General features: G+C 41.4%; 1 protein-coding gene across 1 annotated transcript in view; it reads right to left on the reverse strand.

The window, feature by feature from the left end:
• The window catches only part of OPRK1 (opioid receptor kappa 1), a 210,792-nt gene extending 198,907 nt beyond the window's left edge, over nt 1-11,885 (reverse strand). Inside the window, exon 1 of the mRNA XM_077267725.1 lies at nt 11,591-11,885. The gene's annotated coding sequence lies outside the window, so the exon portion shown is untranslated. The remainder of the gene's footprint in view (nt 1-11,590) is intronic.
• Between the last annotated feature and the right edge of the window lie 4,894 nt (nt 11,886-16,779).

Consider the following 16,779-nt stretch of genomic DNA (forward strand, 5'->3'; position numbering starts at 1 on the left):
CCGCAGATTTGTCGGCTGCACATCCCAAAGATGCTCCATACAAGGCAGGATGGATCCATGCTTTCATGTTGTTTATGCCAAATTCTGACCCTACCATCCGAATGTCGCAGCAGAAATCGAGACTCATCAGACCAAGCAACGTTTTTCCAATCTTCTACTGTCCAATTTCGATGAGCTTGTACAAATTGTAGCCTCAGTTTCCTGTTCTTAGCTGAAAGGAGTGGTACCCGGTGTGGTCTTCTGCTGCTGTAGCCCATCTGCCTCAAAGTTCGACGCACTGTGCGTTCAGAGATGCTCTTAGGCCTACCTTGGTTGTAACGGGTGGCGATTTGAGTCACTGTTGCCTTTCTATCAGCTCAAACCAGTCTGCCCATTCTCCTCTGACCTCTGGCATCAACAAGGCATTTCCGCCCACAGAACTGCCGCTCACTGGATTTTTTTTCTTTTTCGGACCATTCTCTGTAAACCCTAGAGATGGTTGTGCGTGAAAATCCCAGTAGATCAGCAGTTTCTGAAATACTCAGACCAGCCCTTCTGGCACCAACAACCATGCCACGTTCAAAGGCACTCAAATCACCTTTCTTCCCCATACTGATGCTCGGTTTGAACTGCAGGAGATTGTCTTGACCATGTCTACATGCCTAAATGCACTGAGTTGCCGCCATGTGATTGGCTGATTAGAAATTAAGTGTTAACAAGAAGTTGGACAGGTGTACCTAATAAAGTGGCCAGTGAGTGTATATGGATCAAACATTTTCAGTGGGTTTGCTCATAAATAGAGATGTACAAAAAAGGTTGCACTCTAACGTGCCAAAGCATGTCTATTATGAAATACATGAAATATGAATATCAAAATGGCTTTTGAACATTAGGAAAAATATTTATGAGACACTTTGCACAAAATTTGGCCAAATAGTGTGAGCCCATCAACCATCGTCAAGGTGGCCTCATTAATCTGTTGAGTCCCTGACCTCCCTGTCCAAACATGGACACTTACCTAAGGCTAATGTCTGAATGCATGGGTGAATGTGGACACCCCTCTCAGTAAAGCCTACATATATGAGTTGGCCAGAACCAAATGTGATTAGATGTAATTAAAAACCACATGGTGAAGGGAGGAGTTCTCAGTCAGTAAGCTAACATAGAAATGACAGAAAAACGACTGGCACATCCTAACTAGTGTGAATAGGTGCATACCAGGAGCAGCTACCTCCATATACAATATACAATGTCACCCATGCATTCTGACATTAGCCTTAGGTAAGTGTCCACGTTTGGACAGGGAGGTCATGGACCCCTCAGATTAATGAGGCCACCTTGCCGATGGTTGATGGGCTCACACTATTTGGCCAAATTTTGTGCAAAGCGTCTCATAAATATTTTTCCTAATGTTCAAAAGCCATTTTGCTATTCATATTTCATGTATTTCATATTAGACATGCTTTGGCACGATAGAGTGTAGCCTTTTTTTGTATATTGTGTATGGAGGTAGCTGCTCCTGGTATGCACCTATTCACACTAGTTTGGATGTGCCAGTCATTTTTCTGTCATTTCATAAATAGAGATGGGCGGATCTCTGGATGTTCAGGTCCGGCGGGTTCAGCCGAACAGTTAGAAAGAGTTCAGGTTCTGGTACCAGAACAGTACCCAGACCTGTACCCAAACGCTCATTCACTTAAATGGGAGGCCTGAACATACAGTGTTTGCCATACTATCATGTGCATGACAGTGCAGCAAACACTGTTTCTGATCGGTGGTAAAGTTATTACCTCAGGTCAGAGAGCTACGATTCCCGTGCTGTCAAATGACAGCGTGAGTGCTGGCGTTGGCTGATGGGACTACTACTCCCATCAGCTGATGCCTGTTGGCACTAATAACTGTAACAGCAGGTGGCGGCTGACTGGAGTATTTAGTATCAGTCGGCACCTGCGCTGAAAATAAACAATTTAAAAAAAAACGCTGTGGGTTCCCTGTATTTTTGATAACCAGCCAGGCAAAACTTATAGCTGCGGGCTGCAAGCCACAGCTGTCAGCTTTACCAAGGTTGGTTCTCAATAATATAATAATAATAATAATAATAAATAATTTTAAAATTTGGTGTGGGGTACCCCCCGTTTTTGAAAACCAGCCAAGGTAAAGCAGACAACTGGGGACTGGTATTCTCATGCTGGTAAACGGTCGTGGATATTGGCAGACAAGCCTAAAAATAGCAGCCCGCAGCCACCCAGAAAAGGTACATCTATTAGATGTGCCAATTCTGACACTTTGCCTGGCTCTTCCCACTTACCCTGTAGTGGTGGCAAGGGGGGTTCATATTTGTGAGGTTGGTGTCACCTTTGTATTGTCCGGTGGCATCAAGCCCACAAATTAGTAATGGAGAGGTGTCTATAATCCTATAGTTGTATTGTAAATAAAGACAGCGCAAGAATAAAGTATTTTATATCATATAAAAACAAAACAGATTTTTCCATTTTTATTTAAAAATAAAAAACACAGTTTTACTCACCTAGCGCCCATTCCATTGAAGTCCTTGTCTCCTGTAATAAAACAAAAATAAAAATCACCAATATCCCTCACCTGTCTGCTGTTATGTCCCACGCCATAATCCATGTCTGGAGATTACTAGTTTTCAATCTGGATGGTGCCAAGATGTGACCATCCAGGCTGAGAACCACTGGGACAATGAACTGCTGTTAATGTAGCATCATTGAGCAGTGGTGACATCATCGAGGTCATCGACAGTCACTAAGGCTGCATTCCCTGCCGGGTCCATGAACTGCAATGACCTCCCTCTGGTGAGATCACCGTTAGCACAGTGAGAAAAAGTCTCACTTTGCAGAGGTGAGTTCACCGGGATAATTTCACTGCGATGAATTTGACAGCGTGCCAAACACCTGGTTTCGGGGGTCGAACCTAAACAGTAATACGGACTTCCTGGTGAAGTCCATGTTCGGTGTCCGTGCCCAAACAGTAGGTGTTCGGTACAGATGCATAACTTTACTGTACGGGTTTGTCCAACTCTACAAAACAACATTTATCACAAATCCATAGATTAGGTGTCAAATTCGTGAGTTTAACTGCTGAGGTTCTCAATGATCAAGAGAACAAGGGTCTCCGTTATATGCAGTGGTAGTGTATATGTGAAACCAATGCTCTTTGTGTGGGTCTGGTTGAGAAACAGCGGCTTGCAAAACAATTCAACCCCTTGGCTTTTTACCTATTTTGTAACATTACAACCTGTGTTTAAATGTTTTTGCAAATAGTCTAAGTTGGTGAAGTAAAGTGGTAAAAATATTGGCATAAATTAAATTTATGCAATTAAATAAGTAAAAATTGGCATCCACCCCTTTTGCAATGAAGCCCCTAAAATTTTAGGGTGCTAGCAATTCCAAGCTAACTGTCACTAGGTCTTTACGTATATACACACCGTTTTTGTTAGGCCAGACAAACTGCAGCAACATTAATCAAGAGGCCCAACTAACCAAACAAAACCATGAAGCCCAATGAGATCACTAAACAAGTTAGAGATACAGTTGTTGAGAAACACAAGTTAAGATTGGGTTATAAAAAAATATCCCAATCTCTGATGATCTCCCAGAGCACCATCAAATCCATTATTATTAAATGTAAAGAACCTGCCGAGAGAGGGCTGCCAAGAGAGGGCTGCCTACCAAAACTTTCAGCCCGGGCAAGGAAGGCATTAATCAGAGAGGTAGCATTGAGACCAAAGGTGACCCTGAAGGAGCTGCAGAGTTCCCAAGCAGAGACTGGAATATCTGTCCATATGACAACAATAAGCCGTACACATCATAGCTGTGCTCTTTATGGAAGAATAGGCAGAAAAAAACACCAAAATTGTATGGCTCACTTTGAGTTTGCCAAAATACATGTGGGTTGTGGTCAGATGAGTCAAAAATTAAACTTTTTGGCCACTAAGGTAAACGCTATGTCTGGCACCAAACCAACACAGCTAATCACCCCAAAAACATCATCCCCACAATGAAACATGTTGGCAGCATCATGCTGTGGGGATGTTTTTCAGCAGCAGGAACAGGGAAAATGGTTCGAGTAGAGGGGAAGATGGAGGGTGACACATTAGGGATATTCTTGAGCAAAACCTGTTAAAGACTGTCAGTGATTGGAGCCTGGGACGAAGGTTCAAATTCCAACAAGGCAATGACCCAAAGCATACTGCCAAAGCAAAACTCGAGTGGTTTAAGTAGAAACTAGTGATTAGTAGTGTTGAGCGATACCTTCCGATACTTGAAAGTATCGGTATCGGATAGTATCGGCCGATACCCAAAAAATATCGGATATCACCGATACCGATACCTGATATCAATACAAGTCAATGGGACTCAAGTATCGGAAGGTATCCTGGATGGTTCCCAGGGTCTGAAGGAGAGGAAACTCTCCTTCAGGCCCTGGGATCCATATTAATGTAAAAAATAAAGAATTAAAATAATAAATATGGATATACTCACCTCTCCGGTGGCCCCTGGACCTTACCGCTGTTAACCGGCAGCCTCCGTTCCTAAGAATGAGCGCGTGAAGGGCCTTCGATGACGTCGCGGCTTCTGATTGGTCGCGTGACCGCTCATGTGACCGCTCACGCGACCAATCACAAGCCGCGACGTCATTGAAGGTCCTAAACTCCTCATTCTTAGGAACCAAGGCTGCCGGTTACAGCGGTAAGGTTCAGGGGCCGCCGGAAAGGTGAGTATATGGATATACTCACCTCTCCGGCGGCCCCTGGACCTTACCGATGTAACCGGCAGCCTCCGTTCCTAAGAATGAGTGCGTGAAGGACCTGCGATGACGTCGCGGCTTGTGATTGGTCGCGTGTTGCTCCAAATCTTCAGAGGGCCAGCAGGTGCTGTGGAACCTGCTTTTTAATTTTTGCCACTGAATCCCAATGGAACAACTGTCATAGCGGGTGAAGCTGCTGTAAGGTGAATATAACACAGGAGTTGAGGGAACTGTATGAGCAATGTCAGTAAATTGGATTATACCAGACACCAAAAGCATTAGAATTAAGTTCTGAATACAGTGTATGCAAGCAAGGGCCTGTATTGTGGTCAGTCTGTCAGGCCTCAAAACCATGTCAGGAACATGTACAAGTCTCATTTTACTTGAAAGCAGCCTCCTCAAGGGAAAGAGACAAGGGTGCCATTGAGCAATCTGCACAAGCCTACACAGTTCTTCTGGAAACTACCCAACTAGGCAGGATGTATCTTCTTTTGCATGGTTTTGAGACACAATGGATTAATTACAGGATATGTCCCAGAGAGTGTTGAGGTCTGTGGAGTGTATTACTCAGGTGACATACAGTGCTACAGAGCCCAGGTAAAGGCCTTAGCGTGGCAATGACCATGTTCCATTATGTGTAAGGCTGCGGTCTGAATAGGTCATTGGAGCACATTAACCTAGTCTCTTAGACGTGCTGAAAATGTACATAAACTGGCCAATACCCCACCACCATTTTTTTGTAAGGACCTAAATTTAGAAAATACAACGGAAGCAACAGTTTAATAAAGAGACGGAAGTCTCATTTAGGAGCCTGGAAAGATCAGCAATGGTGTTTGTCCAGCATCGGACAATGTAAATTGCTAATGAACATGTATGCCCTATGTAACTAACAATTTGCAATTTACGAATAGACATATATGCTTACAAGGGACAAGTGAACGCTGCGCTGGGACAATGAACTGGATGTGGTTGCTGATGTTTGTGTCTGTGCAACTGTAGGTTGTGGACAAGAGGCTTCACCGCCTCCTTCCTGGACAATAGATTGGGAAGCACATAACACAGGGGAAGGGCCAGTGGTTTTACCGTCAGACACAGATTTTGTACCCAGGCATTTGCTAGCAGAGGTATTATGTCGAATTTCCCTCTATAAAGGGCTGTGTGGGTAAGATTTTCGAACTAGCAGCATATACAGCTCTGGTAAAAATTAAGAGACCACCACATCAAAACCTTGTCATGGGCAGCCCAATCTCCAGACCTGAACCCCATTGAAAACCTCTGTAATGTAATCAAGAGTATGATGGATATTCACAAGCCATCAAACAAAGAAGAATTGCTTACATTCTTGCGCCAGAAGCAGTGTGAAAGACTGGTGGCAAGCATGCCAAGACACATGAAAGTTGTCATTAAAAATCATGATAATTCCACAAAATCTTGATTTCTGAACTCTTCCTAAGTTAAAACATTAGTATTGTTGTTTCTAAATGATTATGAACTTGTTTTCTTTCCATTATTTGAGGTCTGAAAGAACGTTTTGTTTTTGGTTTTTTTACCATTTTTCTTTGTCAGAAAAAAAATACAAAATTTATTGCTTGGATATTCGGAGACATGTTATTAGAAGTTTATGGAATAAAAGAACAATTTATATTTTACTCAAAAAAAAAATATATATATAAAGTATATATATATATAAAGAGAAAAATCAGACAAACTGAACATTTTTCAGTGGTCTCTTAATTTTTGCCAAAGCTGTATATAAAGCATGTTTCATTACTCATATTATTATTCTGTGTAAGGCTGAAATCTGTAGAATTGTGTGGAGCATATTGGAGCACAATCAAAAAAATTATAATAATAGAATATATAGAGATTGAAAGTAGAAATTTGGGCCCCCCGAAGAAGCCCACGCGAAACGCGCGTTGGGGCTGCTCACATGGTGTCCTCCAGTGGAGATCATGGGTAAGAGCAGCTGATAGCATTTATTAGTATGCACTCATTCCCTTAAAGTGGTACACATGTGTTTCATTTGGATTAAGTACTATGCATTTACATGATGTTGCTGTCATCAGTAGGGATTACAAAGTCAGAGAAAATCCAGCCCTTGGTCAATTTTAGATGAGTCAGCCTGTCTGCATTTTCCATTGACAGCCATGTGCCCCTATCCGTTATGATTGCATCTGCCGAACTAGAAACCCGCTCAGACAACACACTTGCAGCAGTGCATGGAAGCACTTCCAAGGCATACAAGGAGAGGTCGTGCCAAGTGTGCAAGCTTGGACAACCAATAGTTAAAGTGCACTGAAGAATCAGGAAGTACGCTGGTATAGTCACTTAAGTAGTCCTTTACCATCTTGGTCAACTTCTCCCTCCTTGTCATAGTTACACTGACAGATAGACCTTGCTGATGTGACAGTTTAAATAAAATGGCCAAGTTGGTGGACATTTTTCCCCTCTCTGAGTTGCACCTGGTGTGCCAAGAGCGTTGTCTGAGAGTAATCTTTTTAGAAAGTCTTCCACAATGGCCCTTTGGCATGCATGCACTGAAAATGGATCGTCTGCCTCCAACATGATAGCAGCAAATTTCTCCTTGTGCCTTAGGTCAAGAAAGGTGTACAGCCAATATTTCATGTAGAACAATATGTGTTTCATGCAAGGGTCTTTAGAAAGGCATCTGGACATGAACTCTGCCATGTGTGGCAGATTACAAAGAGTCAAACGTTCAGTGTCCTCACCAAGAAGAACAGTAACCATCCTCTCCTCCTCCTCCTGCTCCTCCTCCTGTTCCTCATCATCACCCAATGTGGCCTGAGAATATTGTGTGAGGCTGGGCTGTGTGGTATAAGACACTGCAAAATCTTACTCCATAACCATCTGCTTGGCTTCCTCTTTGAGATTATGCAGCAAACATATTAATAGCAAAGGGAGGAAAAAAGTTCCAGCACATTTTAATAGACAGAGAAGCAGGATAGTTATGCTGATAATGTCATCATCAGCGCTCTCCATCTTGGTGCAGTACTTAAAGTTTTGAAGAACCTCACATATGTCAACAATCCACACCCACTTGGTAGTTGTTATGTGTGGGGTTGATATTTCAGAACATTATCAGCAAATACTGGGGAAAAATTTGCACTCATCAGCAAGCAAGCTGCACATGAGACGTACTTGGACGTTCCAACATGACATCGATCCAAAACACCAGGCCAAGTCGACCTGTCATTGGCTACAGCGCAACAAAGTGAAGGTTCTGGAGTGGCCATCTCAGTCTCCTGACCTCAATATCATTGAGCCACTCTGCCAGACAGCCCAGGAATTTACAGGAACTGGAGGCTTTTTGCCAAGAAGAGTAGGCAGCTTTACCATCTGAGAAAATAAAGAACCTCATCCACAACTATCACAAAAGATTTCAAGCTGTTACTGATGTTAGAGGGGGAAATACACAGTATTAAGAAATGGGAAAGTGAACTTTTGATCAGGGTCATTTGAATGTTTTGGGTTGTTGTTATGATTTAAAAAGAGAAAACACAATAGTTTGACAATAAATGGCTTCACCCAACCACTAACCATGAATGGAGAAAAAGTTTTGGTGTTATCATTCAAATTCTCTGAAAAAAAGAAAGCAAAAATTCTGCCAGGGTATGTAAACTTTTGAGCACAACTGTATATATATCTACGTATATACATATACATGTATATATACTGTACACTGTGTTAACAATTATTAGTCAAGTAAGTATTTTAAATTTATCATCATTTGTTATGCAGATTTTCCAACTCCAAGCTGTAATGATGGTGGGTGTGAACCAACTGCGCCACGTATTGGGCGAAAAAGAGGAAAAAGAGGAAAAAGCAAAGACAAAGGGCAAAGAGCAAAGACAAAAATGTGGTCAGAAGGTCCGAGGTCGGGGCAGGTAGCACAGAGTCAGAATACATATCCGAAGTCAGGAGCGGACAGGTCAGACTGGATGGGTAGGCAAGTTGGGTCAGTAACACAAGAAACATTAACACTTAAGCACATACTGTTCATTAGCAGGACAAAAAAGCTAGGAAACAACTTTTGGGCAAAGATTGTTAAGAGGAGCTGCCAGATATAGAGCCTGGTGACACGGGATTGGCCAGGGAACCTAATCTCTGCAGGGCACATCAGGGTTAAATTTCTGCAGAAACCAGCCACACACCACTAAGGCAAAAGGAAACCACCCAAGATGCAGCAGAGCTGCAAGAGGCAAAACACAGCGAGCTATGTGATTACCACTGTGAGTAGGGCAATGCTGAGGAGGCATACAGGTTACCGCCATGACAGAATTGGTGTTGCTTTTTGGATGAAGCAGATCAGGTGATGTGTATTTGTGTAATTATGGAGGGTGCAGCCTAAAGATACAACACCCTTTCTCAAGGCGTGCAAAATTATTAGTCAGCTGGTTTTCCTCGGGCAAAAATGGGTCAATAAAAAAAGATTTATCTGACTCTGAAACGTCAAGAATTGTTGTTAAAAGTCTCAGAGAGATCCAGTTTTCTTGAAACTGCTAAGATATTACGTCATTATCATAAAACCATCAAAAGTTTTGTTGCAAATAGTCAGCAGAGTTCAGATTTTTCAGAGGTTTTATGGACTGAAGAGATGAGAGTGAATCTTCACGTGTCAGATGGATGGGCCTGTGGCTGAATCAGTAATGGGTAAAGATCTCAACTTCTACTCAGACACCAGCAGGGTCGAGGAGGGGTACTGCTATGGGATGGTATTATTAAAGATGAGATACATGGACCTTTTCTGATTATAGATGGACCCAAAATCACATGCCAAACCCACTGTCAGTTTTAGACACTTTCTTCAAGCAATGGTACAGGAAAAGAAAACGTCTGCATCTTTCAAGAAAACCATGATTTTTATGCAGGACAATGCTCCATCGCAACAATGAAGTCTCCACTGCTTGGCTGCCAGTAAAGGCCTTAAAGGTGAAAGAATAATGACATGGCTCCTTTTTCTCCTGACCTAATCCTTATTGAGAACTTGTTGACCCTTCTTAAATGGGAAATGTACTAGGAAGGAAAACAGTCACCTCTCTGAGCAGTGTCTGGGAAGCTGTGGTTGGTGCTGCCCAAGAAAGTTGATTATCAACAGATTAAGAAACTAACAGACTCCATGGATGGAAGGCTTATGGCTGTTATTGAAAGTATGTGCGGCTATATTGGTCACTGATGATTTTTTTTAAATGTCAGAAGTGTATTTCTGTTTATGTTGCATTGTTTGGCTATTATTCTCACTTTAACAGATAAAAATAACTGAAATTGGAAAGGTTTTTCAAATTTAGTTGCAAAATAATTCTGGGCAATAATAGTTGTCCAATAATTTTGCACATATAGATATTCTCCTAAGAAACACAAAACCATACTTCTGCTTTCTTAAATATTTCAGGTTTATTATTGTTTTGATTGATTGACAGCATTGGTGATGTTCAAGAATAAAATTAGTCTGCAAAAATACAAATTATAATAATAATTTTATTTAAATAGAGCAAACATATTCAGCAGCACAGTACAAACAAATTGCCTAATAACTGTCCACATATTGTTTACAATAGTAGAGTGGTACGTTAAAGTCAGCCCTTCACATTGAAAATGCAGAAGTCCAATCTGTAGGCATCTGTAGGCATCATGGTAGGGTCTGTTGTTGAGATTGACATCCTCTCAGTCATTAAAACTGCCTACTTGACTGAAAAGCCCAGAATATGCAGAGATTTAATCACAGGTTATAATGAATCTTTTGCCATAAACCTGCTCTATGCAATTCAGCCTGCAGATTGCACTACAAGTTCCTTTAAGGAGTATTCAGACAACTTTCGATAATGTGTCCAGTTCCATGTTTCATACATTTATTATCTAGGCATTTATAGTACTTGTTATATCGGAGTATACAGATAAGTGTACCTATGGAAACGAAGAAGTTCTGGAGTTCTGGCACATGTTGCCATGTAAATCTGGGACTAATGTGTGCTGATTATTATCACCATGGTTAGCACACACTACTGTTCCCAATAACACAAGAGGATACAAGTAGCTTTCACATCAAGATCAAGCACTTCACTGAAGGAGCTAATAGCTCAGTCTTAACGTGGACAGCGTAAATAAGATGTTACACCAGGTCCTACAGTTAGCAGGTGTCTTAGCTTTATGCATCTACAGCACTAATGTGCCACTTTTAATAAGCATTAATTCACATTTCTGTCTCAGTCCCTGAGGCTGAGCATATTGATCATTTATTCATGACTGGTGGCACTAATAATCAACCATCTACATTAATTGATTGCTTCTATATTTTGTTTTTCCATTATCATTAGATGTCTTCTATACACAGATCTCCGCGAAACAAATCTCAGAATGTAACCTATCACTAATAATTTCTTTCATCAAAACATTACATCCATAAACAAAGCACAAAACATACATACACTGCGAACACATGAAAAGCCAACAGTCTACAGACAATAGAGATAAGCGTGACTCTTCTTCATAAATTGCTCATGCACACAGTGCACAGTGTATATTATATACAGTTAGTAGGAGATCTGTCATCACACACTATCACATACAATATATATAGTTCATCTTCTGCAATGAAATATACAGAGATCGATTAGAATAGATAATCTCATGGCAGAGCTGAGTTTGCCAGATGTAGCTGAGCTGTATTTGAGATTTGGTAAAACTCATCATGATACCGTATTATAAGACTCTATCTAGATTTAAGTAGTAACATATCTAAAGGAAAAAAAATATGATATATATATAATTTTCCTGTAATACATTTGCGTAGTAGTAAAGACAGGGAATGATATGTGGGAATTACCTGTTCCAGGCTGCTTTGGAGACGTTGAATGTGCTGCTCTTGTTGGAGACGCGCTTGTCACTGTGTGGCTCCTCTCCTGACACCCTATAGACAAGAGATGATCCCCTGCTGAAGTCTACGTTACACTCTCAGGCACATCGTGCTTAGTCCCATTTCACATGTTATCTATGTCTGTGCAAAGCTCCTTTTTCAGTTGTTACTTTCCTGCTCTGTCTCTCAGCTTCTCCTTTACCTATGCTACCCTCATGGTAACACTTTTCTCTGCTTCTGGTTCACAGCCCCTCCTCTCTACTTTGCTTCTCTCTTTTCCCCCCTCTCTCCTTCTTTCTTCAGATCTCTGTCTGAAGCAGGGCTCTGGTCTGAGACATCCCTCTGATGATTGGATGTATCACACTATGACATCTGCTTGCCAAGTGCAGAGAAAAGCCAAAAGGCATGGAATAGGTCCAGGTCATGTTTCTTTTTTTCATTTTAAATGTAAAATTGTGTTAGAACTGGGAATGTAGAGCTATAGTTGTGTATAATGTCCACATGTGCGTATGCATGTGTGTGAATGTGCACATGTATGTGTACACATAAAAATATGTGTATATGTGTATACGTATGTGTATATGTGTTTGTGCGTGTACACATACAAATACGTATACATGTACATGTGTGACTACATGTGTATGTATGTGTATTAAAGACAAGCGGATCAATTAGCTGAGGATCGAGTTTGAACCAAATTTTCGGAAATTAGTGGTTTCATGCGAATTCGAACATTTTGAGATTTGATTCGCGATTCATCAAAAAAAAAATCTTGTCTGGCACAATTTCCAACACTGATAAAGCATAAAAGAGCAGGCAAATATCATTTTTAGTGATGAGCGAATATACTCATTACTCGAGATTTCCCGAGCATGCTCAGGGGTCCTCCGAGTATTTTTTAGTGCTCGGAAATTTCGTTTTTATTGCATCAGCTGAATGATTTACATCTGTTAGCCATCATAAGTACATGTGGGGGTTGCCTGGTTGCTAGGGAATCCCCACATGTACTTATGCTGGCTAACAGATGTAAATCATTCAGCTGCGGCAATAAAAACTAAATCTCTGAGCACTAAAAAATACTTGGAGGACCCCTGAGCATGCTCGGGAAATCTCGAGTAACGAGTATATTCGCTCATCACTAATCATTTTGCATTGTCATGTGGGCTTTCCCATAATGTCCTGCAACTACAATAATAATAATCTTTATTTATATAGTGCCAACAAATTCCGCAGCACTTTACAGTTTAAGAGTTCATATACAAGTCATAAGTAACAACATTAAAGATAATACAATAATTAAAGCAAAATAAGATGGCCCTGCTCATGAGAGCTTACAATCTACAATGAGGTGGAGGGAGACACAAAGTATAGGAGCTTATTTACAATGATGTTCCAGCCATCTTGAGGATAGATAAAGGCTGCATGAGCTGGTCACAAGCCAGTATTTGTGGTGCTATTGGGTACGGTGGAGTCTGATGGAGGGCGATTCTCAGATAGTGAATGGGCTACACACACATATACACAGGCATATAAAATTACTTTCATTAGGGAATGTCATAGGCCGCTCTGAACAGATGTGTATTAAGGGAGTGCCTAAACTGTGTGCGTTGTGGATAGTCCTAATTTCTTGAGGTAGAGAATTCCAGAGGATTGGTACAAAGAGGGAGAAGTCTTGGAGCCAGGAATGGGAGGTACGGATTAGTGTAGAGGTTAGTCGAAACTCATTTGCAGAGCATAATGAGCGGCTAGGCTTATAAACAGAAATTAGGGAGGAGGGAGATGTAGGGGGTGCCGCACTGTGGAGAGCTTTGTTGGTGAAAACAAGCAGTTTGAATTGGATCCTATAATGAATGGGCAGCCAGTGCAATGACTGGCAAAAAGCTATGACATAGAGCAGAATATCCTACCTTATACAGTGGTGGTCAGTACCTGGACCATCAGAGATCAGCAGTTCTCAGCGCAGCACAGTTTAATGACAGGGTCATTTTCACCTCCAGACTCTCTAAGGTTCTCTCTTCTAATGATCAGTGGGGGTCCTCTCCTTCTCACTTACATAGAATGTAAGCTCTTATAGTCAGCAGGATACTCTCTGTTTTCTGTAGAATGTAAGATCTTATGGTCAGCTAGGTGCAATGCTCTTATGGTCAGCTGGGTCCAATGTCTCCTGTAGAGTATAAGCTCTTATGGTCAGCTGGGTCCAATCTCTCCTGTAGAGTATAAGCTCTTATGGTCATATGGTCAGCTGGGTCCAATGTCTCCTGTAGAGTATAAACTCTTATGGTCAGCTGGGTCCAATCTCTCCTGTAGAGTATAAGCTCTTATGGTCATATGGTCAGCTGGGTCCAATGTCTCCTGTAGAGTATAAGCTCTTATGGTCAGCTGGGTCATGTCTCTCTCTCACCTGTAAAGTGTAAGCTCGTGGTAAGCGAGGTCCTCTCTTTACTCTCATCCATGTGTATAGTAAGAGCAATTACATTTTCTCCAGTATTACAATCCACTAATGTATTCGCCACCATGTGTTTCTACATGTGTGTACTGTACATGAGCTTGTGTATGTACATGTGTGAATATGTGTGTACTGTATATGTGTATGTGTACATGTATAAATTCCTGTGTCAGCACATGTTGCACAAAGATTTCAGCTGTTCATATTGCTTATGTCAAGAATTATTCTGAACTACAGCATAATAAAGACCCTTGGATTGTTACCTGTTGCTATAGCAGCATGGTAAACTACCATGCAGAAATCAAAGCAGTATTTTCCTTTTAGTCGACCAATTCAATAACAATCTCCAAAACATGGAGAAGACCAGGGAATTAATAAATATCAATCAAGATGTTTAGGTTACATAGTTATCCTATATTTCATTCCCATATTGTTTGAGGGTGCTAAATTCTTAAGTTAATTACTAACCTGTCAGTGACTGGACAGAACTCTTTTTCTGACTCCATAACAAAGCTGCAAGTTTAGGGCGCTTGAGACACTGTTTCTAGGCTGCCTCAGTATGAACCAGTATGAAGATTCCAGAAAATTTATTTTTCAGCTGAATTCTTGAAGTTATGCACACATACCGTAGGTAAAAAATACTTTGTCGAACCAGTGTTGCAAACACGTGAGCTTCTAAGATAGCTATCAGACAATAATTGAGGAAGAAGAATGAGGAATAAGGGAGGGGTTACAGACCTCAGAACTACATCACAGCTAGAGGGAAAGATGGAGAGAGGAAGGACAAGCTTCTAAAGAGGGACAAGCATTATTGCATTGCAATGAAACAGCACAATATAATGACAATACAATACTGTCTGTATCATTCCCAACTTGTGGGACATGACACTCCCCATCTGAAATCTTTACATTTTATGATGATCCCATTTAGATATGATGTTTTCCAAGGATATCTGCAGCCATTCTTGAAACCTCAAAGACAAAGAGAAAACACAAGCATGCAACAATAAAGCTATAAACAGTTGTAAAGTTCAAATTCGTGGTTGGTGGCCTGTAGTCTACAACAATAGGATAGTCCAAATTCAAATCAGAAACCCATCTTCGGATTGGGGAAGCCACAACATGCAACTCTTCCACCAAAACCAAAAATTCAAATGGTGAAAGTTCCATGTCCTAACATAGCTGGAGGAACTGTATGTGCAGGTATGCTCCTAACCTTAAGCTGTGTCCAATAGTAGTGTCTTGCTTCACATGATGCCTTCTCTTATGAGGCACTGAGCGATGTACATCAGGTGAGTACCAGCCTGCAAGACCAATGACCAACTCAAGTGGCATCCTAAGCAACGAGGTCTCAGCTTCAACCTTGGTACCAAAGATGTGCGGCGTGTAGAGAAGGCTGGCCTGATCTCCTAATCGGCGTCAAGGTCATTTGCTCTGTTAGCATCAAGAGAAAAAGCTTTTCAAAAAAGGCTGGATGATTACACATTACATTGTGAGTTATAGTTAATTTAGTTACAAAATGTATTATTGCTGGAGAAAAGATAAACTTGATGGACCTAGGTCTTTTATCAACCTATGTAACTATGTAGCCTTCAGAGACTTCTTCCATGTCTCACATCTGTTGTTTCTGGGATGGTAGTTGAGTGTCCCATTCTGTGTTCTCAGTGGTAAACTGGCTCAGCAGTATCTTGCCTTGAATACTAATGGATGCTGTAAACCCAAAAAGATTGTAGATGCTATTTACAACAGAAAAGATTCCTTGTTTTCTGAAAGGGTATTATAGCCAATTGACACCTGGAATGTGAACCTGTCCTGTTTAATGTCCCACAGCAGACCAAGACTGCGTTGCATAGGAGGAACATCAGAACCCAGAGGTTTATACTCGTTGAGAAGTCCTCAAATGGCAAATCCTTCATTACCTCCTGGCTGTTGGAGATGATCTTATAAAGCCTGAGGTTTGATGCAGACAGCATTTTCTGTGTTCTAGAGAGCATATCAATTGACTCTTCACTTTGTGCAAAGACTTAAGTCCATCATCGGCATAAAAGTTCTTCTCCACAAATAGACGAGCATCATATACGTACTCTCTCACCATCTTGAGTTGTCCAGCTCAGTTCATAGATTGCCACAGTACGTGAGTAGTCTGAAGCAAATCATTTTTACTAGAAAACTGTTGTTTAGGTTAGCCAAGTGAGGAGCAAATTATTGAGAGATGCCTTCATACTGGGCACTGGAATAAAAAAACACTCTGATTTAATAAAGTTTGCGAGGATGATAGATGGAAAAGAATGGAGGGTACCAACTTTCTTCTTCCTTTAGTGGTGGTGCAGGCTCTGCATGATCTCTGTCAAAGATTTTCTGTATGAAGTTGATGAAATGTTTCTACATCTCTGGTTTCCTCTTCAGGGTGTGTTTTAACCCCTTTATGACATAGTACGTAATAATATGTCCCTTTGCCCTGGGCCTTATTTGACCAGGGACGGATTACTACATCTACGCGATCATCCATGCACACAGGCTGTGCGCGCACGATTGCCCCTGGGTGTCAGCTGTTTCTCACAGCTGACACTAGGTAATAAGTACCAGGAGCGGTCCCTCACCACTCCAGGCACTTTAACCCCCTAAATGCAATCGCAGCATTTCGGGAGCAGGCAGAGGGATGACAGCCCCTCTGCTTTTGGATCCGAGACCCTGCGGCAGGGTCCCGATTGTT

This window comes from Ranitomeya variabilis, chromosome 6 (assembly GCF_051348905.1).
Source record: "Ranitomeya variabilis isolate aRanVar5 chromosome 6, aRanVar5.hap1, whole genome shotgun sequence".
In the NCBI taxonomy this organism is placed as follows: domain Eukaryota; kingdom Metazoa; phylum Chordata; class Amphibia; order Anura; family Dendrobatidae; genus Ranitomeya; species Ranitomeya variabilis.